The sequence below is a fragment of the Lissotriton helveticus genome, chromosome 9 (genome assembly GCF_964261635.1).
Source record: "Lissotriton helveticus chromosome 9, aLisHel1.1, whole genome shotgun sequence".
NCBI lineage: Eukaryota > Metazoa > Chordata > Amphibia > Caudata > Salamandridae > Lissotriton > Lissotriton helveticus.
Window position 1 is genome coordinate 787681766 of NC_136070.1, and position 27674 is coordinate 787709439.

Sequence of the window (27674 nt, forward strand, 5' to 3'; positions counted from 1 at the left end):
CGGAGTATCCTTTCTGTCTAACCAGGGCCGGCTTAGGGCAGTGCGGCTGGTGCAGTCGCACTGGGCGCTGACCTGTGGAGGGGGCGCTGTGAGCTCAGGGGGCGCTGTGCTTAGCAATATCTTATGATGGGAGAGATAAGGGGCACTTTTGCAGGTGGTAGGGAGAGAATCTGAAAAGGTGGTCATAGGATGTGGGCGTGCCAAAACTGATTGTCGCACAGGGCGCCATCAGCGGCCCTGTGTCAAACCCTCTATCTGCCAACTCTAATGTGAGTCAGGCTTACAGACAGCGAGTGCCGGCTCCGCCATGGCATATCTGACACGAGGGGACTGACGAAGTAGGGGGCATCAGTGTGAGAATATCAGACCACCCACCCTATTCAGACTGGACAGTCTGACGTTTTTTCAATTTGGGGCCGCCAGAGAAATCCTGGAAGTCCCAAACAGAAAAAAGTACCCCACACTCTGGGGAAAAAGTTCCCAGGTTGTCAGGATGTTTAGTTATGAGTGCTAGAGCCATTTGTAATTTGTTTTTCAAGGAGCTTGTTTTTGAAAAAAAAAAGCATGGTGAGCGGCCACAAGAAACATGGAGCCGCTCACCAAGCGTCCCTGGCCAAACAGGAGCCACCGTGGCAGCACCTCTTGTGATGTCACTGAGATCACTGCGGGGCCGGCGCTGATTTGACAATATGGCGGGTAGTAATCTGTCAGGTGGAAGATGTAACGTCCTCTGTCACCCTGAAGGATGGTGGGCTGCCCGCCAACCAGTAAATCCGGCCATTAGTTCCACTCTGAGTAGAATTATTCGCTGGGCTGTTTCCTGGGACCGTCATTATTGGCGGGATTATGTATCCCGCAGGCCTCCGGGATCTTTGCTTTTGTATGGCACTGGTGTTCAGCTCTCAAGCAACACAAATAATGTCCCAGCTCTACAGGTTTTGTTGCTAAAAGCAAAGTCATTGCTGTGCCTAAGTGGCAAGTTAGTTCATTGAGCAGGGTTGCTTCCACTTGCCATCACTTGCCTTGCTAAGTCGTGACGTGAACTAGTAGTCAACCAGTCAAGACCTGAAATAGGAGTGAAGCAGCAATTGGCCGACCTGGTCCCAGAGGCATACTCTGTAATGCACAATTGTCATAGTGCATTCGAGTTTGAACAGTCTTTGTGCCGTGTGCAAAAGCTAAGGTTTGTATTTCATGGTTGTGTAGCTGTACCCTTGAGATGGAAGTACTAAGAATTTGAGACATCAACCGGAAGGAACCGTGATCAGAAAAATAGCAAATAAGGAGGGATTTAGTGACTTCTGGAAAGCTACCAAAGAAAGGAGATATATGGAGAGGGGAAGGAAAGCTGTTCCAAAGGTGTGGAGCATGACATGGCAAATGTTAATGATCTCCGCAAACAAATCTAGAGACAAATGCCTCCAGGAAGCCAGCAAGCATGAGTGTAGTTAGTGCAAAGAGAGAAGTCAAGAAATAAAGGTTTTAGGTGTGAAGGCACAGCTTAGTTGGACATTTATAATCAAAGGCGGAATCTAGAAATGAATCGTTGCCTCCACTGGGTGTTGATGAATAGTACGATAAGAACTAACTGTCACTAAGGGTAAGCCAAAATGATGGATCCGCCTTCAGCCTAGTTCATCCCACTTATCAACGGATCATAACGTTGAGCGTTCTCTTAAACAATGTTTGTCCTGTCTACTAAGACGGTAATCTTGGCTTCAGGAGTCTTGGTTTGACTAAGGCGAGAGTTAAGTCTACGAAACTACAGCACGTCTTGGAGGTTCCTTCGCAGTTCTTTGATGGAAGTGACCCCACTGATGAACAGGGTTACAATTAGAACTTAGTGCACTGTAGTGCCATCTACATTGTACTTCCTCGCCAACACATTCTTGCAGTGTGTCAGACCATGATACAGGCACTAGGGCCCTGTGACACAGAAGCCTCCTAGGTTCTCAGGCTAGAAAGTGTAAACCACTTCCTGTCCCAATAGCTGGAAAAGAATTGAGAGGAAGAGAAGGAGCTTACAGTTAGGACAGAGAGGGTTAGCATGGTGGGAGACAAACGCCGCTGAAGTAGAGGAATAAGTAATCAGAAAGGAGTACAGATATAGGGAATATTGGATGTCATACCCGGGACTGAGAGGGATTATTTACCATTGGAGTTCCTGTTGCAGGGCTTTCATACAGCAAAAACTACACATGCCCTTCAGCATTTAAGAGGCCTGTGCAAGCTGAATAAAAAAGGTGTATAATAAGGAGCACTATTAAGCAGCTCCCTATTTGATGCAAATGCAAAACTCTTTCAAGAGTTCCAACGAACATACGTGAAAGCAGTTTTTATGGCAAAGAAATTCCCAAAAAAATCTTTATTTAGATATAAAACAAATATCTTTAAAAGAGAAGTTCAGGTCCACATTATTCATAACAATAAAAACAAATTCAATGTTGCCTTCAGTAGGCCCTGGACAGGGATGATCCTCAGGCCCGCTTCAGAACAGTGTACAGTAGGATATAACTGAGTTATGTCGTATTGAGATACATTCTTCTTTTATTTGCTCTTCCTCAATGAGCGTGAGCTCCTGAGAGATTGTCAAAGTAATGTAGTCAGTCTTGACTTCTAATCCTGAGTTAAACCTTGTCTCGAGGGTTAGACTATTCCATCCGCTAACCTTATCCAGGAATGAATTAGAATGTACCAACTGAGTGCAATCCATAGCCACTCGGTGCTCTAAAAAATAAATATGTAACAGTGGTCTAAATTATAGCCACACTGGCTAACTACTTGCTTTTCAAAAAAGCAGCTTCAGGATGCGTAAATGTAGAAGGTGCTACTCTACCCTTGGTGATACCAAAATAAAATGTAGTTGATCAGGAACACGTCAGACCAATCTCCCACAAAGATTCTCTTCATAGTTTAGTAAAGGTTCTCCATATGATTCTTTAGTTCTGCATAGATTCAAACAATGTCTGTGAAGTTACTAAGGATTTGTGTAGGCAGAGCAGGGTACATAGACCACTCCAGTTTGTGCAGTCCATCAAAAGTTCAGATGGATAAGGATCATATTTAAAACTCTGACACCTTGAGTCTTGCATTATGCACCACTGACCTGGAAACATTTTGCTGCACCTTATGTACAATGCTATAGCACGCCTATTTCAGCACGCCATGTATACTGCTATAGCAAACTTAAACCGATGTCCTGCTTATCATAAACATAGCAGTCCTCTTGTGTTAAGAGTTTGAGGTGTCGTACAGTCCTCTCTTCTGCCAAGGTCCGCGAGTCCTTGGTCAACAGGCACAAACAGCTGCAGGCACTACGCTACACTCGCCCAAATGGCCACAGGCTCTGCAGTGTCCTGGCCAAAGTGGCTGTAGGTTAAGCACTACTCGGGCACAAATGGTGGCAAGCACATTACACAGACTGCAAGATGGGGACCCTTCCTGCCATTGATGGCTGATGGAACACTATCTGCCCTATGACCAGTAGCAACGGGTCCAGTACAAACCTTAGGGCTAATAACTACTACACTTGTAAACAAGTAAACACACACATAGAATATTGCTTTAAAAACACACGTTAATCAAATGCAACTTCCCTGAAAATAAGGCTCTGCGATTACTTACAGTTGGTTTGAGAAATGCATGTTTATTTCTCTGCAGTTTCTTTTGCTTCTACTGCAGTGCTCCAAAAAAACACTTGCACAGTATGCACTCGAAATGTGCACGTTCTGGTGGAGGCACAGCTCAGGAACCTCGCCTCAGTAAAGACATCTCCATCCCTCTATGCATGTTCTAGCTTTGCATGTCTTGGCTGGATCCACTGACACTCATGTTTTTTTTTGCTTTATTTTTGTTTCATGTAAGAGCCAAGCCGCGATTTTTTTGAGTCTCACTTGCATTTTTGTTTTTCTATGCTTCTGCTATCCTTCCGAATCCAAATAACTGACTAACATATTCACCACTTAAAATTTACTTGCATGTTTCACTATACTAATTCAACACTAATCCACTATGGGTCCCGGAGTAGCGTGCTACTCGCCAAAAAGCGCTTTGACGCTTCGTTAGGGGTAGTAAGCGCTATACATATGCAATTACAATACAATACAATACAATACAATATGTATTGGGCACGAGGAAAGTACTCGATAAATCTCCCTATTTGCCTGTTTATTTAAACCTGCATGTAATAAATTCACTCTGTAGCAACTGGTATCCTAGTAGCGCCTATGTTGGTTGAGCCCGCGGAGTAGGCCATTATTTCCCACAACAGCAGGAGGGCATATAGAGGCACAACCTGTGTCATGGAACAGTTGAGGCTTATTGGATACTCAGACGTGGCCAACAGGGTGATGTGTGGTGAGTGCATTGTGCAACATCACACATCATACATATATATTGAGTGCATCCACTTAGATGCAGGAAGTCCAGGCAATGAAGTGTCTTGTGACACTACTACAGGCCCACTGAACCCCCTTACTAGAGGTACACAGTATCGCTGTGTGCAAGCACACAAAAGAATAAATAAAGAAAATCCGATGTTTGACAATAAGGCACACACAGACCTTCCAGAACCAACTGTGGGTCCTTTGCATATACAGTCCAATTGAGAACTCACCAGCACCTGGCATTAATGACCGCTTCATGCACAGGATATGGACGGCGGGGACTACTGTGAGTCGGGGCACACAGGCTAAGTTATGCACGACCTAGACACATCCGAACTGAATATTCCTAGGCGGGAAAGAGAAAGCATTGTTGTGGGCAGAACGATGCAAGGGCTGTGGGACTGATGTGATGGTGAACTCTACACCATTCTCCCCTAACCAGGGAGCACACAAATGAGTGAAAGGCTGAGACTCTCGAACTAAGACTCTGTATGGGCTATTAGCCAGAGTGCTGCTGTTGGTAAACATCCTTTACAACGCAACTGTTACAACGAAGTACCTTTACGACGCAACCATTACAACGCAACTTTTACAACGACTTGCTCTGGGGGGCGCTCTAGGATAGGGGAAAGTTTCCAACACCTTCCCTACTATCCACGGGGACTGGAGTTGGAATAGTAAATTAAACTATTCACTATCCAGCGCCCCCCAACGCAAGTCGTTGTAAAAGTTGCGTTGTAAAACTTGCGTCGTAAAGGCATGCGTTGTAATAGCATGCGTTGTAATGTCATACATCCGCTGCTGTTCTGTGGGTTAGTACCACTCAAAGGCACAATAAGCCTGATGTTGAGACTCACCTGAAAGGGTTGGTGTCATTATTGCGTAACTCCACATGTTAACCTACTTATCACTTACTGGTCCCTGAAAAACATATACCAGCAGCCCAGAATGGACCTAGTCTCCATCTTTCTAGCTCTGGACCACGATTCAGAACTTCGTGGGTGGGACCATGATGGAAAAACACTCACTGGTGACTTCCTTTTTCCTCAGGCACTTTCTTCTTTCTTTCCAGAAATGTCTTGCCCGGTATGTTCTACCCATGCCAACCATCCACAAGGCCAATGAGAAGCTCAGTCTTGCACATTGGCATCCTGGCCCTGCCCATGCAGTATATCAAGCAACCCTTATGCCACTAGGGTAGTTATCCTGCCCCATTAGGCTGAGGGCAGCACTATCATATGAATTCAGCCGATAGGAGCCTGTACAGTGAGCATTCTCCTTCATAACATTGATAATCATTCTCGTGGCCTTGTTGCAGCAGTCACTGGGGTGCTCACACTATAGAATGGCACCCCTCAATGGCTTTTACATAGCACAATAGAGATAGGAGCCAACTACACAGTGCTTGCATATGGTGGTGTGTGATTGGGGGCGATGCAACTGGCTAGTTGATTGGACAACAAAAGGAAATAGTTGCGGGATCAGTTGTTGAAATGTGGAGTAGTTAGCTAGGTGTCGTCTGAATCCCTGTTTACATTGTTTCCAAGAGATTTCTTGAACGTCTACAGAGCTGCTTGTGGAGGTGCATGGGAGGGAATGCCGACAGGTGGATCTAAACCTGGATCAACCTTATTCCACTGATATCCAACGATGAGTAGGAAATACGCAAGGGTGCTCAAACATGAAGGCCTTGAGAATCAGGCACAGGAATATGAAGCCAACCACGTGCTGGGCACTGGACACAAGCCAAGCGAGGCCAGTTACAGGCCCCATAGGACTCGGAACTCATGTTCTTCGCAGAGACGCCTCAGCCAGGAGGACACTGCAATGAGTCCTTGGACGCAGATGAAAAGAGACAGTGCCCCTACAAAGCTGAAAAGGAGCAGATACAGGCTGGCACAAGGTCAGGCTTGACACTGGGCGGGTTGAGAATAATGTAGGCTTGTCGCACTTCTAGTCTGACATCCTGCAGCGCGGTGGATAGTACGGTTGCCTATCCCTCGCTCCTTAGCAGTAAACCCTTTTGCCTGGCTACGAGGAAGATCGCATTAGAATTCCAGACCCTTTCTTTTTAACCAAAGGCGGTGGACAGTACGCTTGCCTGTCTTCAGGCTCCAACAGGATCTCATTGGAATTAGCATTTTCCTGATCCTATACTTACCATAACACTTTTGAATAACACTGAAAGCTGCTCGTTAGACTTTTCCAGCTTTGATCGCCATCTTCATTTGAACCAGTATGATTAGGCGGGAATCACGCTAACCTGACCTCAACTTCCCTAATTAAGGCAAACGAAGTAGGTTACACTCTGGTTAACCTTAGGCTCTCTCTCCCCCCCCCCCCCACCAGTCCTGATGAAGACCTGCTTTGACCAATTAAGAGTGCATATATTGGGTTGAAACGTTGACTACACTTACTGGCTCAGATCAAGGCTTTGCATGCAAACAAACGAATTTGTATTAGCAGCATAGCCATTGTATATTTTGGCCCACTTTTTCCTTGTACATATATTTTTAATCACCTTGTGCATAATCCACTTCTATCACTGAGCACAACATGTCACTTAACCACTTATCGCTTTGAACTTTGCCACTATGCTGACAGCCGTTATATTGATATGTGGGTATATATAAATGATACATTGTATATAAAATAATCCAACTACCGCAGAACCTTTTAGTTTGTGTGTGTCCTGCGTGTGTTCTTTGAGTCATTTGTTGTCATATAAGATTGCATAAACTACTTAGGAAATCGTATTGTCTGTATTTAAGAACTATTTGTGCTTACCCGACAGAACCATTGTTTCGTTTAGCACTTCTAGTCGTGTCATATTCTTTGCAGGACCACAGCCCTCTGCTGTTTCGATATCTGTTCACTAGGGCTGCGAGGGACTTTTATTTCATGGGTGACTTATGTCTTGAAGGAGGCCACTTACACACAGTCTTTAGCTTCGCTAAGTCTTATTTTATCCTCTCTACTAGGTCTCCACTGCGCAGGACTGCTGTCCTTTTCCAGGAACAGGTCATAGAATTGGGGCTTCTTTTAGAGTCCTGGGCCTGGTGCTATCCTCGAGGGAAACTGCAATATGCAGAGCCGGCTTTCTGGTAAACGTCTCTCTGGGATGGTGCACAGAGCTGCATACCACACCACGGCGATACAAAAGGGGATGATGGACGGAGCGTTTCAACAAATCAAACACTCACCCCCAGTCAACTGATCTGGGTTTAATCCATCACCATTCTTTAGTTCACTCAGCCACCCCAGTTCAGACATGGCTATATGCAAATCAGTCTGACCCTGTGCCTTATGGGAACAGTCCAGCCCGAACTGCCAAGCCATGTCTTCCCTGGACCGGAAACAAGCATCCTGGGACCGGTTTCGGATTCATAATCCTCATCAGCCAGGCTATCTTGAATCCGGTGACAAAGTGAACAAGGGACTCACGTCTGAGCATACCCTGCCACACTTAGGGCGAACAAAGCGATACAAAAGGGGATGATGGACGGAGCGTTTCAACAAATCAAACACTCACCCCCAGTCAACTGATCTGGGTTTAATCCATCACCATTCTTTAGTTCACTCAGCCACCCCAGTTCAGACACACCACGCCACGGTAAGCTCCTGGAGGCACAAAGAAGAAGCATTTATCCTGCTTTGAAGCACTGGCAGGCAGTCAGGCCAAACCAAATCCCGCTCTTTCAAGATCCAAACCCTGCTGTAGTGGAGGCAGAGTCCACGCTCTTACCCTTTCCTTCTTCCTGCACTTTGGAGAGCCGGCCTCTGGCATAACAGGCCAGTGGATTTGTGAATAAGACATAACATGATCCACAGTCTTCCAGCCAAGCACTCCTTGTTCTTGTGCACAGGCAGTGCTCGGCATAACATGACAATGACTCCTTCTAATGAAAACTGGACAGACAGTTGTCTGGCAGGAATTAGATGTACATCGTGCCAGCTCACCCAGACATCGAAGAAGTCTCTATTTCCAGGGATAGGTGCATGTATATTGTCACACCCACAAACAAGCATTGGCAATGGCAGTATACCTGCCTGTAATGGGCTGCACGTTGGAGTCTACCTGCACCCACTTGATGTGCAAGGCTCACTTTGCACCCACAGAGAGCGTAACACTCGCCCTGCACCCACTTGAGGTACACAGCTCACCCTGCCCCCACGGAGAGCACAACACTCACCCTGCACCCACTTGAGGTGCATGGCGCACCAACAGAGAGCGCCACACTCACCCTGCACCCACTTGAGGCAGACAGCTCACCCTGCCCCCACAGAGAGCACAACATTCCTCCTGCACCCACACAGGCATGCCAGCCCCCCTCATTAACAATACTATTATTATTATTCATTTGTAGAGTGCTTAGCTACCCTAAGGCATCCCAGCACTAGCAGAGGAACAAGAGATACCTTGATAGATTATAAGGCAGCGTGTTGAAATAACCAGGTTTTAAGAAGTTTGCGAAAGGGGAGAAGGCGGGACTCCGAACGAAGATGTGGGGGCAAGGTGTTCCTTACACACTGAAACTCTACACCTAGGCAAAATACACACCCTACACTCACATATGGACACCTCTCACCCTGCACTCACACTGGCATACTCCTCACTCTACACTCACACAGACGCACCCATCACCTTACACTCGCACAGGTACAACTCGCTGCACCCAAACAATCCGCTCTCAATACAATTTTAAACTGTGCACTAAGACACATGCCTTACTCACTCAGATACGTCGCTGAGCCCACACTCACACTGGCACACCCCTCATCTTAAACTCACACAGGCACACCACTCTGCACTCACACAGGCACACCACCCTGCACACACACTGGCACACCACTCTGCACTCACACAGGCACACCACCTTGCACTCACACATGCACACCACCCTGCACTCACACTGGCACACCACTCTGCACTCACACAGGCACACCACTCTGCACTCACACTGGCACTCCACACTGCACTCACACAGGCACACCACTCTGCATTCACACAGGCACACCACTCTGCACTCACACAGGCACACCACCCTGCACTCACACAGGCACACCACCCTGCACTCACACTGGCACACCTCTCATCTTAAACTCACGCAGGCACACCACCCTGCACTCACACAGGCACACCACCCTGCACTCACACTGGCACACCACCCTGCACTCACACTGGCACACCACCCTGCACTCACACAGGCACACCACCCTGCACTCACACAGGCACACCACCTTGCACTCACACATGCACACCACCCTGCACTCACACTGGCACACCACTCTGCACTCACACAGGCACACCACTCTGCACTCACACAGGCACACCAGCCTGCACTCACACTGGCACACCACTCTGCACTCACACAGGCACACCACTCTGCACTCACACTGGCACACCACTCTGCTCTCACATAGGCACACCACCCTGCACTCACACTGGCACACCACTCTGCACTCACACAGGCACACCACTCTGCACTCACACTGACACACCACCCTGCACTCACACTGGCACACCACTCTGCACTCACACTGGCACACCACTCTGCACTCACACAGACACACCACTCTGCACTCACACAGGCACACCACCCTGCACTCACACTGGCACACCACTCTGCACTCACACAGGCACACCACTCTGCACTCACACTGGCACTCCACACTGCACTCACACAGGCACACCACTCTGCACTCACACAGGCACACCACCCTGCACTCACACTGGCACACCACTCTGCACTCACACAGACACACCACTCTGCACTCACACAGGCACACCACCCTGCACTCACACTGGCACACCACTCTGCACTCACACAGGCACACCACTCTGCACTCACACTGGCACACCACTCTGCTCTCACATAGGCACACCACCCTGCACTCACACTGGCACACCACTCTGCACTCACACAGGCACACCACTCTGCACTCACACTGACACACCACTCTGCACTCACACAGGCACACCACTCTGCACTCACACTGGCACACCACTCTGCTCTCACACTGACACACCACCCTGCACTCACACTGGTACACCACTCTGCACTCACACAGGCACACCACTCTGCACTCACACTGGCACACCACTCTGCTCTCACACAGGCACACCACTCTGCACTCACACTGGCACACCACCCTGCACTCACACTGGCACACCACTCTGCACTCACACAGGCACACCAACCTGCACTCACACTGGCACACCACTCTGCACTCACACAGGCACACCACCCTGCACTCAAACTGGCACACCACTCTGCACTCACACAGGCACACCGCCCTGCACTCACACAGGCACACCACCCTGCACTCACACTGGCACACCACTCTGCACTCACACAGGCACACCACCCTGCACTCACACTGGCACACCACTCTGCACTCACACAGGCACACCACCCTGCACTCACACTGGCACACCGCCCTGCACTCACGCAGGCACACCACCCTGCACTCACGCTGGCACACCACTCTGCACTCACACAGGCACACCACCCTGCACTCACACTGGCACACCACTCTGCACTCACACAGGCACACCACCTTGCACTCACACTGGCACACCACTATGCACTCACACAGGTACACCACCCTGCACTCACACTGGCACACCACCCTGCACTCAAACATGCACACCTTTCATATTACACTCACACAGACAGACCCCTCGCTCCCTCGCTCCCACTGCTCCTGGTATGCTCCTTCTCAGTTGATGCTGTGGAACTCCTATTATCAAGTCCAGCTGAGTAACAGCTACTAGCCCAAGAATGCAAGTATTTATGGCTAACATGTGCACTGACAATTAGCCAGGGTGCACTTCATATCCAAACTAAACAGCCTAGAGAGCATCTTCGCAGGCAGTGATGGAGGTGTCCTGAGGCAGTCAGTAGATACTGATCAGTGTCCATGGTGGATCCTGTTGTTTGCGTCTTGGGTCCTAGTACCAGTGGTGGTACTATTGCACTCCAGGTAGGTAATTCCTATATATACTTCACTTTTCAAGTGTAACATGGGTGAAGAGTCAAAGCTGAGGGTTTGAAACTCAAATACTGTATGACAGATACAAATACACATTACAATCTAATACCAGCAATGCTTAGTATACTAATTTCTATCTTTAATCCTTGGGATTTTTCTAGAGGAATTCAAGAAAATAGTGTTTACCCAGTTCTCAAAAAGTATTTAAAGACTTCATTGGGCCCATTGGACATAGTTGAGTGTGGTGCAGTTTTAAAGCTGCCTACTCAGAAAAGCTTCCAGAGTTTGAAGTGGAGCAGCATTTCAGCCTGAGTGTGAAATTAGTTACTATTACTGTGAGCCCTGCAACTAATAGTATTAGTAGATAAGCGTTGAGTTGGGTCCTTTATCTTGCTGGACCTGTTGGTGGCTTTGAAGACCATCAACAATTCTATTCTATTGACTAGTTGGAGGAGGGTAAGGGGTAGATGGCTTAACACATCACTGTTTTGTGTAGTTTCTGACAAGTAGAAAGCAGAACCCCAGATCAATCTGAGCCTAAACCTATGCCTTCTGGCTTTGGCTCATACATGGCTTAGTATTCTCCACTGTGTCCATGTTCCAAATGGTGGCCCTAATTCATTGTTTTGGTTTCACCTTCTGTGGTTACGCAAATGAAACCCGTATCCTGTTAGAAATGAAACCCAGACTTAGCTTACCAGTCCGGAGTGTATGCTGACCATAAATAATTGAGTGGAGGCAAACATTCCAAAACGAAATCCATTTAAACAGATCTCATTCTGTTGAGTACCCAGATCTTTAACATCAGCTGGTAATGACATTTTAGATTGGGAAAATGTCCAGAATCTGCCACTGTGAGAAGAATTCTGGAAGTGCTGATTAATGATTATTCACCTCGTCCCAAGGTTCCTGGTAAGGCTTAAGGCCACATGTATGACCCTAAATTGCAGTCGCAAACTGGCAATAGGCTTGTTTGTTACTGCAATTAAGGGCATGGCTATGTACCAACCTCATTTTGTGAATCAGTAAATTTTACCGAATTGCAAAATTAGATTTGCGACTTGCTGTTAGGAAGGGGCGTGCCAAGGGCGTCATTTCCTAATAGCGACTCGCATTTGTATGTATGAATGTTTTGCAACTGCAATTGCGGTAGCAAAACCCTTGCAATTTACCACCTACTTCAAGTAGGTGGTAAACCATTCGCAAACTGGAAGGATGAATGGGTCCCCGATATTTTTTAAAGGGCAGGCAGTGGTTCCAGGGACCACTGCCTGCCCTTAAAAAATGTAACTGAAAATTTCATTTTTCTTTTTTTTAAATGCAGCCCGTTTTCCGTGGAAAACGGGCTCCATTAAAAAAAACTGCTTTATTTAAAAGCAGTAACTGACATGGTGGTCTGCTTAACCCAGCAGGCCACCATCCCTGTGAGTGCTAGCCATTCCTAATGGTGTCGCAAATTAAGCCTGCCTCATTAATATTAATGAGGCATGCAATTTGCAACCTCATTAGGAATCGCAAACAGTGTCTGAGACACTGTTGTACATCCCAATTTGCGAGTCACAAATGCAACACAATTTGCGAGTCGCAAATTGGTGAGTTGTACATCTCGCCCTAAGTTGTGAAAGCATGATTCTTTCACTTTTTCTTCCTTGCCCTAACAACACAGAATGTGATAGTTTTTGTAGCTCAGTCAGACTGGGCTCGTAAAGACTTTTGTTTAGACTTTCCATCCTACCTAAAACTAGTGCTTCCTCATTTACGGAATGCCACAAACTCAGTGTTGGGTGGTTATCCCTCGAGGCACTCATTTGTCTCCAGTGCTCACAATACACCATTGGCTTTCATGAAGCAAATAGATGGCATTGAAGGCCCTGGGTGTTGCGAAGCAAGGTTTAAATAGTTGTCCCATTCTTCCAGCCATATTCTGCAGTTATGAATCCATTTTACTGACGATTCCAAACAATGCAAGTTGTACCAGAGGGAATATTATGCCGCCATTCGGTCGGCTAAGAGTGAGTACTATGCAGGCAGAATTTCTAGGGCCAACAATAACAGCAAGGAAATCATCTCTATTGTAAAAAGTTTTCTCTCCCCTTGTGCTGAACAACCTACGATTCCATTGTCCGTACAATGGTGTGAGGTTCTGTCCTCTTTTTTATAGATAAAATAGCTGGGATTCAGGACAGTCTGCGCACCGTTTGTCTGGGTCAGAGCAACCAGGATACGGTCCACCCCCATCTCCTCCTTCTTTTACTCATGTTTTTAATGTACTTTCTCCTCCTACTGAGGCAGACACTTTAGCTGTCCTCAAAACTATGAAATCTGGGTCCCCTACTGACCCATGCCCGGCCCGCGTTTTAGGAGGGGTGGCGGAGGTGGTCTGTTCCGAGGTTGCTGAGATCATTAGCCTCTCGTTTAGGACTGCTACAGTTCCTGACTGTTGGAAACAGGCTAAACTCCTGCCGCTGGATATATGACGGTACAACGCGTACCGTCACAACGCATACCTTTACAACGCGGCCGTGACAACGAAGTCGTTACCACGACTTGCGTTGGGGGGGCGCGGATTTCGAATAGTTTAATTTACTATTCTAACACCAGTCCCCGTGGACCCTAGGGAAGGTGTTAGGATAGTAAATTAACTATTTTTAGACCTTGAGCGCCCTCCAGCGCAAGTCGTGGTAACGACTTGCGTTGTCACAGCCGCGGTGTAAAGGTACCGCATTGTGAAAACATCGTTGTAAACGATGTATACCCCTGCCGCTTCTTAAAAAATCAGGATTAAATTCAGCAGTCCCAGCCAACTATCGGCCTATCTCCTTGTTACCAGTGTTGGCCAAAATATGTGAGAAAATTGCTTTTCGCCAGCTGGATGCTTTTGTTGAAGCTTCCCATGCTCTCCATCCTGCTCAATCTGGGTACCGCGCTGCGTACAGCACCGAGCCAGCACTGGTGGAAATGTCTGAGGCCATCAGGGAATGCCTAGACGACGGCGGCAGAGCGGCTCTGATTATGTTAGACCTCTCTGCCGCTTTCGTCACGGTTCCCCAACAGCTGCTGATCACCCAGTTGGCATCCATTGGCATCACTGGCTCTGCTCTAGAATGGCTGACCTCATTTTTGACCAATCGGACTCAGCAGGTGTGGTTGCCTCACTATTCTTCTTCGGCCAAGCTGGTTTCCACAGGGTTGCCACAGGGGTCTACATTAAACCCCCTGTTGTTTAACATATATCTGACTCCCCTGATCTTCTTGGCCGAAGGATCAGGTGCAAAAATAATTGCTTGCGCAGACGACACGCAGCTGCTGTTCACCTGGCCGGGCACGGATCTGAACACTTCATCGATCCAGACCTGCTTCTCCTCAGTCTTCAACTGGCTCGCTCTTGCCCAGCTAAAATGCAACAAAGATAAATTTGAAATACTTCTCTATGGGCAGTTTCCATCTAATTTTAGAGAATCTCTATGGCCGCCTGATGTCCCATACCCTAGCTCTGTTGGTAAACCAGCAAAGAACCTGGGGGGTTGGTTTGGGGAAAACTTAAAATTTGATGAGCATGTTAAAAAACTCACTTGTGGTTGCTTCGGTACCCTTAAAGCTCTTCGTAGTTTTTTCCCCCTGCTCCTGAGGACGTCCAAAGAAACAGTGGCAAGGGCCCTCATTCTTTCTCGCCTCGATTACGCTAATGCCCTGTTCACTGGCATTCCTGTCTACCTTACCAACCACCTTCAGATCATACAAAACGCGGCAGCCAGACTCCTCTTTAACATCTCACGTCAGTCTAGCGTCCGACAGCATTTGCGCAGCTTGCACTGGCTCCCTGTCGCGCAACATGTTGTGTTTAAATCCCTCACTATTGCTCATAGAGCCATCCACGGTCAGGGGCCGGCGTACCTGAGGAAGCGCTTTTCCTGGTACTTACCCAACCATCCCCTATGGTCAACCACCCAACATCTGCTGGTTGTCCCACGCTTTAAACGCACCCGCCTTGGTGGACAGTCTATCACCGTGAAAGCGGCTGTCGCTTGGAACACCCTTCCCCCGTTGCTTTGCGCTACCCTGAAGTTTAACCTTTTTAAAAAAGCACTCAAAACCCACCTTTTTAAAATGTCATTGTAATTATTCTAGCTTTTCTGCTGCCTAACTGCATCTCTACGCGCCAGGATACTCCTGAGTAATTTAGCGCTCTACAAAACTACTAATAACAATAACAATAACTTGGAGTGCCCTGCATTTATTAGTTTAGACAGATAAGGTGTAGAAAATGTTCCCTTTTGAGCTGTGATGCATCACCCGTCTAGAAAATATATAAAAACGCTTGTTATTCATCAAACAACGTTTGCTTCACCACCAAGACTTTATTTCCATCGAAATCATGTTTATAAAAAAGATTTTAAAGAAAAGCAAAGAAACAGACAGATCCCTGGCACACATCTAATTGGGTTGTTGCACAGCATTTCCTTTGGATTCCAGATGAAGTACACATTTATAGCTAAGAGGGGCTGTATGTATCTTTCCATGAGAACACTGGCATTAAGTCAGGGCCAGTCACATTCCAGACTGTCTTCAAAATTCAAACACTATCAATCTCGGGCAGGCATCCCCCAGGCTTTTTACTGTCTTAGAATTTCCATAACAGCAAATGTGCGACTGCTCTGAACTATGGGTAGTCGCTTTCGCTAAAACCTAACCCTCTCAGAGACCATGGGGCATATTATCAAGAAAGGGCGATACATTATTGCCACTTTTATCGGCAGAAAACTGCTGCTAAAGCGGCAATATTAGGCTTGATAATATGCCCTTGTGAATTCCCATAGAAGCCCAGCTTAACACCAGAACCTGGGCTTCTATGGGAATTCACAAGGGGATATCATCAAGCCCATTATCGCAGCTTTAGAGGCAGTTTCCTGCCAATAAAAGCGGCTATAATGTATCGCCCTTTCTTGATAATATGGCCCCATGTTTCTTGGACAGTAGGCAGAGCTATTTCTATCACCTGGCACACTAAGATATTTGCTTGGGGTGAAAGGAAATAGGTACAGCAATATTCTTTCTTCCAAGGAAGCCATTATATCCCATCGTGATGAATTTTGATGCCATGGTATCTGTTCCTCAAACATGTAAATTGTAAATTGATACTTGTATAGCGCACTACTCACTCGCAAGGGTCTCAAGGCACTTGTACGAATACCGCTGTGGAACCCATCCTGGCTTTCCCTGTGAGGTGTCCACTCCTGGGCACCCCCAAGGTGGAGGCCAGGCATCCTTAGCATTGTGGGGGCCGTTGGGGAGATTAAGCAAGCTATTGCCCAGAGTTGCAGAGTGGGACTCCATGATTGGAATAGGCACCGAGGCGAGAATTATCAGGTCCGTGGAATTTTTGAGCCCAAGACCCGCCGAGGCGGGGAATTGAACCCTGGTCCCGGGCTAGACCTCTGCATCAGGGACTGCCGCTCTAACCATTGAGCCACACTTTCTCCCTGTGTAAAGTGACTAGCTCAGCTGCACTGAGACACAAACCTAGCTCCTAGTTCAGAGCCCATCTTATCATGCACAGCCGGTACCTTGTAAAAGTGTAACAATAGCATTGTATTTATTCGTTGGCAGAGAAACATGTTCGCTGTTTTCATTCACTTTGAGTGAGTTTTAAGCTCAAATTATTACTTTGAATGTGGAAGAGAAACACGCGATATACACAAGGGATCGTATCACATCTAGATCTGTGGGACTGTTTATTGCATAAGGTGCTCTCATATAGTGCTGAAGCCGTCAGGAGTGTTTATTCAAAAAATGACTTGATGACAAATCTCAGATACCATGTCAATCACGCTTTATGTATCCCCGAAATCATTTTTTGTAAACAAATTTTATTGGGTTTTGTTTCACACAACATACATCATTAATTACATTTCCTGTGCCATCCAGGCTACTGAAAGTGGCCCTCCCATCTATAGTCTTAGGTGGTGGACCCAGATATGGACAGGATCGTATACAGGAAACCCCAGTAAAGGGTACTCCTAGTTTGTCTTGCCCAATTACTTAACAAACGCTATTATGAACCCTCCCCCCTCCCCAGATCCCACCATCGGTGCGCGCAATAGGTTACAGTCGTGGTGGTCAGCATGCACAGGAGTTGTCAGACAATGGTTTGTTCTATGTGCCTATCATGCTACGGGGATGTACTCCAATCATGGTATTAGTTCGCTAGTTCGTTCCGTGTGCCGTAGTCACGCAGTGCTTGCACTAGTGCGTCCCATGCCTGCGCCATTTCCAAAGCCTTGTCATTCCGCTGTTGCCGTGCAGTTTGAAACCTCAGCATGCTTTCCCCGCCAGCCCATTTAAGAAACTTGTTTCTCCACCTAGTGCCCGTGGGGCCCGCCACTGCCTTCCAATGTCGTGTAATTTCGCGTTTTGCTAGGATGAGCCCCATATCTATGAATTTACTGGTGATCTTATTTTTAGGGGTATGAGGGAACCAATGTAGAACCCCAACGGCCATGTCAAACACCAAACCCCTCTCCGTTATCTCATTGAGAGTGTCTCCCACTTCCTTCCAATAGGGTGTTAAGATTGGGCATGTCCATAGCATGTGTTCTAATTCAACACCGACCGTCATACATCTAGGGCATCCTGTGGAATCTGCAGCAAAGTACCTTTTGATCTTACCCGGGGTCAGGTATGCTCGGCGAGAATATAAAAGTGCACTAGCTGAAATCGCGCGTTGCGTGTGCTCTTCCAAGCCCTTCTCATTAACTGCGCCCACACTGTCTCAGGGATCTCCTTTCGTATATCAGCTTCCCATTTGCCCTTCAGCGCCACTAAAGGAGGTAATCCTTCATTGGTCATTCTGGAGTAAAGGCACGAGACCACCTTAAATGTTCCAGCCGGCATCATAGTATATTGGCAAGCCATCGTTGTTCTTAGTTCTGTGAGCCCTTCTCTCCAATGCGCCTGTATTGCTCATGTTAGCGCTGAATGCAGCAGGAAGTCACCTCTAGGTAGGTCAAACCGGTCCAGGAGTGCCGGGAACGGCAATAGTGTCCCGTCTTCGTAAAGGTCCCCCAGGACTTGGATCCCCGCTTCCTCCCACCCTTGCAACTGCAACCAATCACCGCAGTGTGGTAATGCTGTTAACATTCCTAGCGGGATTTCGGGGGCGTATGGGTGCAACACGCCCGCTCTACGCTGTGCACGGTTCCAGCATAATCTAATCGCTTTTTCTTCTTGCGTGAGGTCTCGAAGGTCTAATTTCTGCTGCAGTGCTATAAAAGAAAGTACATGACGAGGTATGCCTAGGCCCCGTTTATTTTCTGGCCCTCGAAATTCATGTGCTATTTCCTGGGTGTAGGTCTGCAGTTGAGCTGCTAAATAATACACTTCGAAATCGGGGACCGCCAAACCCCCCTCCGACTTAGGTCTCATTAATGTTGTTAAGGCTACTCTATGTCGACCCGCCCCCCCAGAGGAAGGACACTATCATGGACTTCAGGAGCCTGAAGGTAGCAGGAGGAATCCAGATGGGTAGCGTTCTGAAGTAATATAGGAGCCTTGGGAGCGCCACCATTTTGAGTAGTGCTATTCGGCCTGCCACTGACAGTGGGAGGGTGGCCCAAAAGGTCATGCCCTTTAACGCTTGTATGCCGTGGGCAATATGGCCCTCCAATACGTCGGCAGGGGTGTGATAGACGTATACCCCTAGGTACTTCAGGCAGCAGGGTTCCCATCTGATCGCTCTGGTCGTGGAGGGCTGGGTCTCACCCTTTTGCACTGGAAATAAGCACGTCTTTGACCAGTTTACTTTTAGGCCGGATATTTCGCCAAAGCTGGTTAAGAGATTGTCGGCCCCTACCATGGCTCCGTCGGCGTCTTCGAGAAAGAGCAGAAGATCATCTGCATATAGCGATATGTATTGCTGCCCAACTCTGCTCTGCAATCCCCTATAGTGATCTCCCGTGCAGATTGACATTGCGAGGGGCTCCACTGCCAATGCAAACAGCAGCGGAGACAGTGAACACCCCTGTCTCGTGCCTCTCTCCACCGGGTATTGAGGTGATATTAGTGTGCCCGTTTTCACTCTGGCCACCGCTGAGGCGTATAGCACTGCGGTCCATTTCAGATAGTCCTCCCCCACACCAAAGCGCCTAAGCACTTTGTAAAGGTATTCCCATTCGAGGCTGTCGAACGCCTTCTCTATGTCCACCAATAATATCATTGGATGGTGGGTCTCGAAGTGATCATCTTCCAGCAGCCGCATCAAGCGGCGTATGTTCGTGGTCGTGTTGCGCGTAGGTATAAAACCAGCTTGGTCTTCGTGGACCAGTGTGGTCATGTGCTCTAAGAGACAGGACGCTAGGATGCTGCTTAATATTTTGTAGTCGGTGGTCAGCATCGACAATGGTCTGTATGATGTTGTATCGTCGCACTCTCTTCCAGGTTTAAGTAGGGGAATTACCAACGCTTCTCGCATGGAGTGCGGTAGTTGTCCTAATTGTTTCGCCTCTCTATAGACCTCTAGCAGCCGTGGGGCCAGTAGATCTATGTACTTTATGTAGAATTCGATGGGCAGCCCATCTAGACCCGGGGTTTTGTTATGTACCATCTGTTTTATTGCTACGTCGAATTTCTCCCAGCTCAATGTCTTTGCCTAAGTCTTTTGTTTGCTCAAGATCTAATACTGGGAAGCAGAGCCCTTCAAGAAAAGCATCTATGGCTGGAGTGCCGGCCATCAATTTGCTTTGATATGAGTTTCGTAATATCTTGTGAAGCAATGTAGGATCTCAGGTTGGGTGTATACCTCGTCCCCTTCCGCCGTGCGCATGGATACTATGGAGGAGCCTCTCTTCGTGGGGTTGGCGAGCCAGGCCAGTAAGGTCCCTGACTTGTCGCCCTCTGCATGGGACCTAGCTGTATATGCTTTATAGTCGAAGCTGCGCAAGCGCTCTGTCTCCACCGCGACTGCTTCTTTCGCCGCAATAATCTTCTCTTGTAACTCGGGGTGACCAGGCCGCAAGAGCTCCACTTCTCGGAGTTTCTTATTAGCTCTATCTAGGTCGTCTAGGAGTACTTTCCGTACTCCTACTTTCTTTCCTATACAAAACCCTCGAACGACCACCTTAAAGGCATCACATTCTGTTGCTCTCGCCTCCGTTGTGCCAGCATTATCCTCAAAGTATTGAGTTATTCTCTCTTCCAGTGCACCATGGAAAAGTGGATCTTCCAGTGTTTCCGGGCGCAGCCTCCAGGTGGGAACACAAGAGGAGCTAGGGAACCACTGCATGGCGAGCAATAGAGGATTGTGGTCTGACACTGTTCTTGACAGGTATTCTGTTCTTACAATCATTGGTATTAGAGTTGGAGAACACAACATCACATCCAGCCTCACATGAAGCTCATGCATACCCGAGAAATAGGAATAATCTCGAGTCTGCGGGTGCTGAGCGCGCCAGATATCAGTTAAGCCCCATCTCGACTGCCATTCCATTCTACCCTTAGCCGTGCGGTGTGTTGGGGAGTCTGCTAACGGGGGGGGGGTGCGACCTATCAAGGGTTACATCCAGTATTGAATGAAAATTACCTCCCATTAATATTGGTCCTACAAGGATGTGTGCTAGGGACCCTGATAACTTCGTCAGAAAGGTCAGCTGATCTACGTTGGGTGCATACACACTACAGAAGGCAATGTCCTTACCTCTCATCTTTCCCGCTATTGAACAAACCTCCCCTCTGGGTCTATTATCTGTCTGGTGACCTGAAATGGGACCCCGGCTCTAACCCAAATTAAAACGCCTCTAGCAAACGCTCAATATGTGGTATTGTATACTTGGCCCCGCCATCTGCGCTGCAATGCAATCCCCTCAACCTTCGTCAAATGTGTTTCTTGCAATAATGCGACCTGAACTCCCCTCCGCACTAGGTAGGCATGTATTTTGTGGCGTCTTGTCATAGTGTGGAGCCCCCTCACATTCCAGGTTATACATCTCAAATTGATTAAATCACCCAGTGTCCCACTGTGTCCTGTGCACTCCTTCCCAGTCATTTTTTGTAGATTTCCCAAGTGTGATGGATAATCAGCACCGATGGTGAGCCCTCCCCCCAACATTCCAGAACATCCCCAACCCCCTTCTCCCCCCAGAACAGGACCTAAAGACCGCAATCTAGCTCCCATCCAAACATTCCCAAACATAAACCGTTAATGAACCCAACAGTAGCCACTGTGGGTATGCCTTAAGGGCAATAAGGGGGGGTTGGGTGTCAATGGGTAGTCGCCCAACTCCCGGGCTCCGCGTTGAGTGATCGAGCCTCAAGTAAGTATGTGCATCTTAACATCCACCCATCTCCCATCTGTAAACTAGTAACTCCCTCCCTCATTTCGCAGAAAACAGTTTGCCATAGTCTATATTCGAACCCCTGCAGCTCACCAGGCGCTCCTATCATTCGTCCAGTATTTCTTCCGCTGTCGCTGGGGTAGCCACAGGTAGTGGTACACTGTCCGCCTCCGAGCGCTCAGTGTCCGAACGGTCATCTCCTTTGCCTGATTCCGCCTCTTTCTGTGATGGAGAACCCTGTGTTCCCGATATGGCAGATACCACCTCCAGGACTCCTCGCCGCTCTGCTGTTGTCTCTGACAGTGAAGTGCTGATTACGGATCCGCCTGAATTTCCGTTGTGGTAATCCTTCTGAGATAGTTTCAGGTCGTGGGCCGAGACCGTCTTTGCCGGTTCTGTATAGTTCCAGCCAGGTGATATGTACCAACTTGGCAGATATTTGTATCAGTGAACCCTACCCTGTAGTCTGGTCAGACCATTTTTTCATTCCTTTTTCCTTCCGTCTACAATATCAGAACAGGCCTAGACTTCCGGCCAAAACCCTTGGTCGCAACTGGAGCAAGGTTACCCTTGACAGTGTAGCGGCCCATTTCCCCCTGGCCGTTCCAATAGAAACTCCAGACCTAGACTCCAGGTTAACTGATTTCAACAACAGAATATCTTCTGCCATAAACATAATTGCTCCTGTCAAACCTATAAAAACTTTTCGAGCTTCTCCTTCCGCACCCTGGTATTCTGATGATTTGCGTAAATGCAAATCAGCTTGTAAAACTTTGGAGAGACGTTGGAGACAAACATACTCCCCTGATAGTAAACATACTTACAAAGCAGCCGTCAACGATTATAGGAAGATGATAATCGACCATAAGAGAATACATTTGGAGGAGAAAATTAATTGTGCACAGGGCTCTACAAGAGAAATCTTCAATACTGTTAGAGCCTTCACCGACCCTATGGCCCTTAAACGACAATCTCCAGTATCCAATCTCTTTGCAACCGTCTCTCGGATTACTTTGAGGACAAGATCGCAACCATATATAATTCCTTCCCAGACGAAAAAACCCAAGAGCCCACTAATAAGAGCCCAGCTAATTCAGGCTCCATCCCTGTCTTCACCAATTTTGCGGAAATTTCTCTTGAATGTTCTTTGACAGAATTAACAAAATGTAGATCAGGATCACCTACAGACCCCTGGCCGGCCAAACATTACAAATCCCTGGCCCCTCTTCTCAACCCAATTCTCAACGAGATTTGGAATGACTCTTTTCGGACAGGTATCTTCCCCGATTCCTGGAAACATGCCCGACTGGTCCCTATCCTTAAAAAACCCAATGCCGACCCCAATGAACCGTCCAACTATAGGCCAATCTCATTATTACCCGCACCAGCAAAGGTACTCGAAAAACTAGCCCACCAACAACTTGCCAACTTTCTCGAATCCAATGGCGCTTTTCATGATTCCCAACATGGATTTAGAACAGGCTACAGTACTTAATTGGCTTTAATAGAAATGACCGACTCCGTGAGATGGAGACTGGATGAAGGATCTAGAGCGGTGTTGGTGCTGCTCGACTTGTCGGCAGCATTCAACACCGTCTCTCACCCAGTCCTTCTTGACCGACTTCGATCTAAGGGCATTCAAGGCAAGGCATTGGAATGGCTTACCTCCTTTTTAAAAAACCGGACTCAGGCGGTATTTACCCCTCCTTTCACCTCGGCCAATCGTCCGTGAAGTGGGGAGTCCCACAAGGCTCCTCTCTAAGCCCCCTTTTATTTAACATTTGCTTCTCTCCTCTGGCTGAGATCATTGCCCAATCAGGTATAAAATCCACTTCTTACGCTGATGACATTCAGCTACTGTTTGCCTACAATAACCCTAATCAGTACACCTTCGACCCTTTGAAGAACTGCCTCAACAACATAGCTCGTTGGATGGACGACAACTTCCTACGGCTTAATGCCGGAAAAACTGAGGTCCTCTTTTTCCATCAACCCTCCCCTCTTGATTCCAATCTTTGGTGGCCCCCTGAATTAAACACACCCCCCTTACCCAAAGAATCTGTGAAAAATCTTGGGGTCAGATGGGACACCAGCCTTTCATCCCATAAGCAAATCCAAATGGTGTCCGCTGCATTCTTTTCTAAAATTAGGATGATTAAAAAATTCATTAACTTTTTACCCAATAATACAAGAAGAACTATCATCCAAGCATTGATCACGTCCCATCTGGATTACGCGAACGGCCTCTATATTGGTCTCTCCTCTGGCCTCTGTAAGCGACTCCAGACGGTTCAGAATGGCGCAGTCCGGCTAGTCTGCGGCATCTCCTTGCGTGTTCACATTTCCCTTTACAGACAAAGTCTCCACTGGCTTCCAATTAAACAAAGAACAGAATTCAAGGCCTTAACTCTGACCCATCGAGCTGTAAGGGGTAAGGGCTCTGCATACCTTTCCTCTTCCCTCCGCCCCTACAGCAACACCAGACTTCTCCGCTCCAGCTCCAAAAAACTTCTGGTTATCCCGAAATTTAGAAAGGTTTGCTCCGGAGGCAGAACATTTCAAGTAGGTGCTACCACCCTCTGGAACAAACTCCCTCATTCCATCCGACTAATCCAAGAAGAACTTCCATTCCGAAATGCCTTGAAATCATTTTTATTCTGCTAAACCTCATTAAGAGCCAAAAATCAGCATATTTCCTCACAACGAGCGCCGGGACAACCCATTGGGGTAGCCGTGCTCTATATAAGATACACTAAATAAAATAAAATAAAGGTGCAAGCGTCATCTGGCGTGTCAAAGAATTTGGTGGTGTCATCAACAATTATTCGGAGCTGAGTCGGGAATAGTAGGGAGTATTGGAGGCCCTCACCTCTCAGCTCTCTCTTAACTGCTAGAAAGGAGGTCCGTCTCGTAAGTATAATCCGGGAAGATGTTGACTTTACTGTTCTCTACCTGAAAGGGGCCGTTCAGACGAGCATTCTGAAGTAGCAGGTCTCTGTCCCGGTAGTGTAGCAGCCGTGCCACCACCGGACGTGGGGGGCGGCCCTGCTGCGGCAGCTTGGACGGGACTCTATGCGCTCGCTACAGCGTGTAAAAGGTGGACAGACCCACTGGTGCCACTGTCGTCCGGAGCCAATCTTCAAGATATCGTGTCATGTCCTTCCCTTCCACTTTCTCTGGTAGGCCTACGATCCGGATGTTATTCCGGCGATTGCGCCCTTCAGCTTCCTCAGTACGTCTCTCCAGCGCATCCATGCGATCCAGCACATTGGCCATAGCGGTTGAGAGGGCCTTTTGGGCCGGTGCCAGGGTGTGGACTGTATCTTCTACCTCCTTAACCCTGTCAGTCAGTTTGCCATGGTCGGCTCGCAGCAAACTGAGTCCCGTGGCCACTTGCGCTATATCCTGTTGAAGTGCCGCACGGGTATCTGTTATCGCCGCCAAAATCTTGTCCAGCTGGAGTTGTAAGTGAGGATCTCATGGTTGATCGGGATCCGGATGATCCCCTTTGTCCGGCATCTCTGTGTCCGACGTGGGTTGCACACCGCTTTTATTTCCTTTAAGCTTTCCCATGGTGGTAGTAGCTTTTCTGTTTCTTCGTTGGCAGGTGAGGAGAGGCAGCCCAGACTCAGGAGGATTCCGCTAGATCTTACTTTGACGGGTGTTTGCCCCAGTGGTTGTTGGGGACACCGCCCAGGTGTGTCCAGCGTGGGGGCGGTCAGCAGCAGCACAAAAGAGCAGTCTCAGAGATCTGGCGCGTAGTTCACAAGCGCCTCGTCGTCGGCTGCAGTGGTCTAAGGTAGAGCCGGCCGCGTTCAACTGTGCTCCAGATCGCCAGTGGTAAATTAGCTTCAGTGGGAGGGGACAGGCATTCGAGGTCCCCCGTGAAGCGCAGCAGACAACCAGGCGCCAGCCCTGTGGGCCCCCAGTCTATCTTATCGAAGGTCGCTCTCCATGTGTTCTCCTGCTTCAGCCCCACGGACCGCTAACTGCGCCACCGATGGACTTCCATTGAAAGTGTCGCGTCCGTTAAGTTCGTAGTCTTATCAGGGGTAGTTCTGGGTCCAGCGGTCCGACGGCAGGCAAAGGAGGGGGCGCTCGTGTGGGAAGTCCAGTGGCAGCAGAGCACCACTAGTGGTCGTTCAGCTGCCTTCACTGAGTGTTGCGATCTTTCAGGTGCCCTCTGGTCGTTACTGTCTGGAGAGGCTGCCGCTCTAATATAGTCACCAGCTCCCCCCGCAGTTCACCATGCAGTGTCACCAGTGTTAGCCCCAATTTTCTGCAATCGGTGTTCGGGTGCCCCCTCCAGTTCTCACAACATGCGTTATCAGTCTTACCTCCGTTGGGTTACCCCTTGCTGATTTGCCTCCTCTCCGCGGCAGGCTCCTCGCGGCCCTCGCCTCCACTTCTGCTCTTGTCCAGCCGGTCTCCGAGGCGGTGATGGATTGACCTACCGCCGTGTGGCCAGGGGGGGGGTCCCAACGGGCGCGCCGCCCAGCGTCCGGGCCTCGGCGGTCTGGGTGTTATCGTGGACACTGCCCACAAGAGCTGGGCTTCAAATCTCCGGGTCAATCTCTATCAAGCCCTTCTCAGCTCAGAGGGGCGTCTCCGAGTCAGTCCCCTCAGGAGTTGTCTGATAGTCAGCAGGGATCTCGCGGCTGTCCATGTGATCCTCAAACTCCTGTCGCCGCTAGAGCTCGAAGCCAGCACCCATGTCCCCCAGCAGCACTCCCTGCACCGATTCAGCCGGATGCTGGGGGGTGGGTGGGGGGTGTGGGGGGAAGTTGTCCGCCACTTCCTCCGCTTGCGATCCAGGCAGGATGCAGCGTCCACCGCAGATAAAACCGGGGTCACTCCTCGGGCGGCCTGAGTTCCAACGGGTTCTATGTGCGAGGTTGATGCCTTCGTTGGGCCCTGGCAGGGAAAGGCCGAGCACTCCACCTCCAGCTCGAGGGCCCGTGACTCACCAGCGCTGCTCAGAATCCGGCCGGGCGGTCTCTGTCCATCAGCCATCCGCCAGGCCACCCCCCCCCCCGGCCCCGGCGTCAGGCCAGAGATCCTCCAGGGTCCACGGGGGAAGCCGCGATCTCCGGCGTACCAGGATTTAGAGATTCCTCGCGGCCGCCATTTAATCCGTTCTCTCTGGGCACCCCTAGCAGCTCATCGAACCTATTTCTCGGGTCTGCAGGGCCGGCCGGGGGGGTCCCGCAACTCCTCCGTAGGGGATCCCCTTCCTCTTATCGTGCGAGGTGAAACGGGGGTTGTAGAGGCTTTATGTCAGGATAGTCAGAGGCTCGATCGCGGAGCTCAGCGCTCAGGCGACCTCCTCCATAGGCGTTCAAGCCACGCCCCCCCTGTATCCCCGAAATCATGCTGATGAATTTGAATTAGAAAGATAACAGCCCGTGTTTAATACCGGCAAAGTGTTTGCTGCTTTTGCTGCTGGGACGCCGCTGTTGGGGGCTGTGCAGATGCCCGTGTGCTGCCATTGCCTGCCACTCGAGGGGACTTCACTTCCCATCATCCCTTGCAGCGCCAGGAGGCACTGAAAAGGGGGCCATGGCTCCCACAGTGCGGGGCGCACGCCGGCGAGCCCGGGCCCAGCCCGGGCCAAGGGCGGGCCCATCTGCACCCGTCAGAGCCCAGAAGAGGCCGGGTTGGGCCACCCTTCGCCCAACTGTGATTCCAAAATAGACTAAGGTGAGCCAAAAATCTACTGCTTCTGTTTGAATCTAAAGGTATTGGCACATACATAGTCATGGGGAAACGTAATGGCGTAGCATGCTCAAACCCTCGGACTACGACAAGTATCAACAGAATGCTGGAGAGAGCAGTTAATATAGTTGCTAACGAAATAGAATTAACCGAGAGGCGAATGTCATTGGGTCTGGTGGCTCCATAATGCAGCCTAATTACTGGGGAAGCCTCAGTCGGCACTGTTGGTCACACCATAGTACCTAACACACAG

At 48.8% G+C, this 27674-nt stretch overlaps 1 protein-coding gene across 3 annotated transcripts in view; it reads left to right on the forward strand.

The window, feature by feature from the left end:
- The window catches only part of DMPK (DM1 protein kinase), a 1011012-nt gene that overhangs the window by 245622 nt on the left and 737716 nt on the right, over window positions 1-27674 (forward strand). The window lies entirely within an intron of this gene.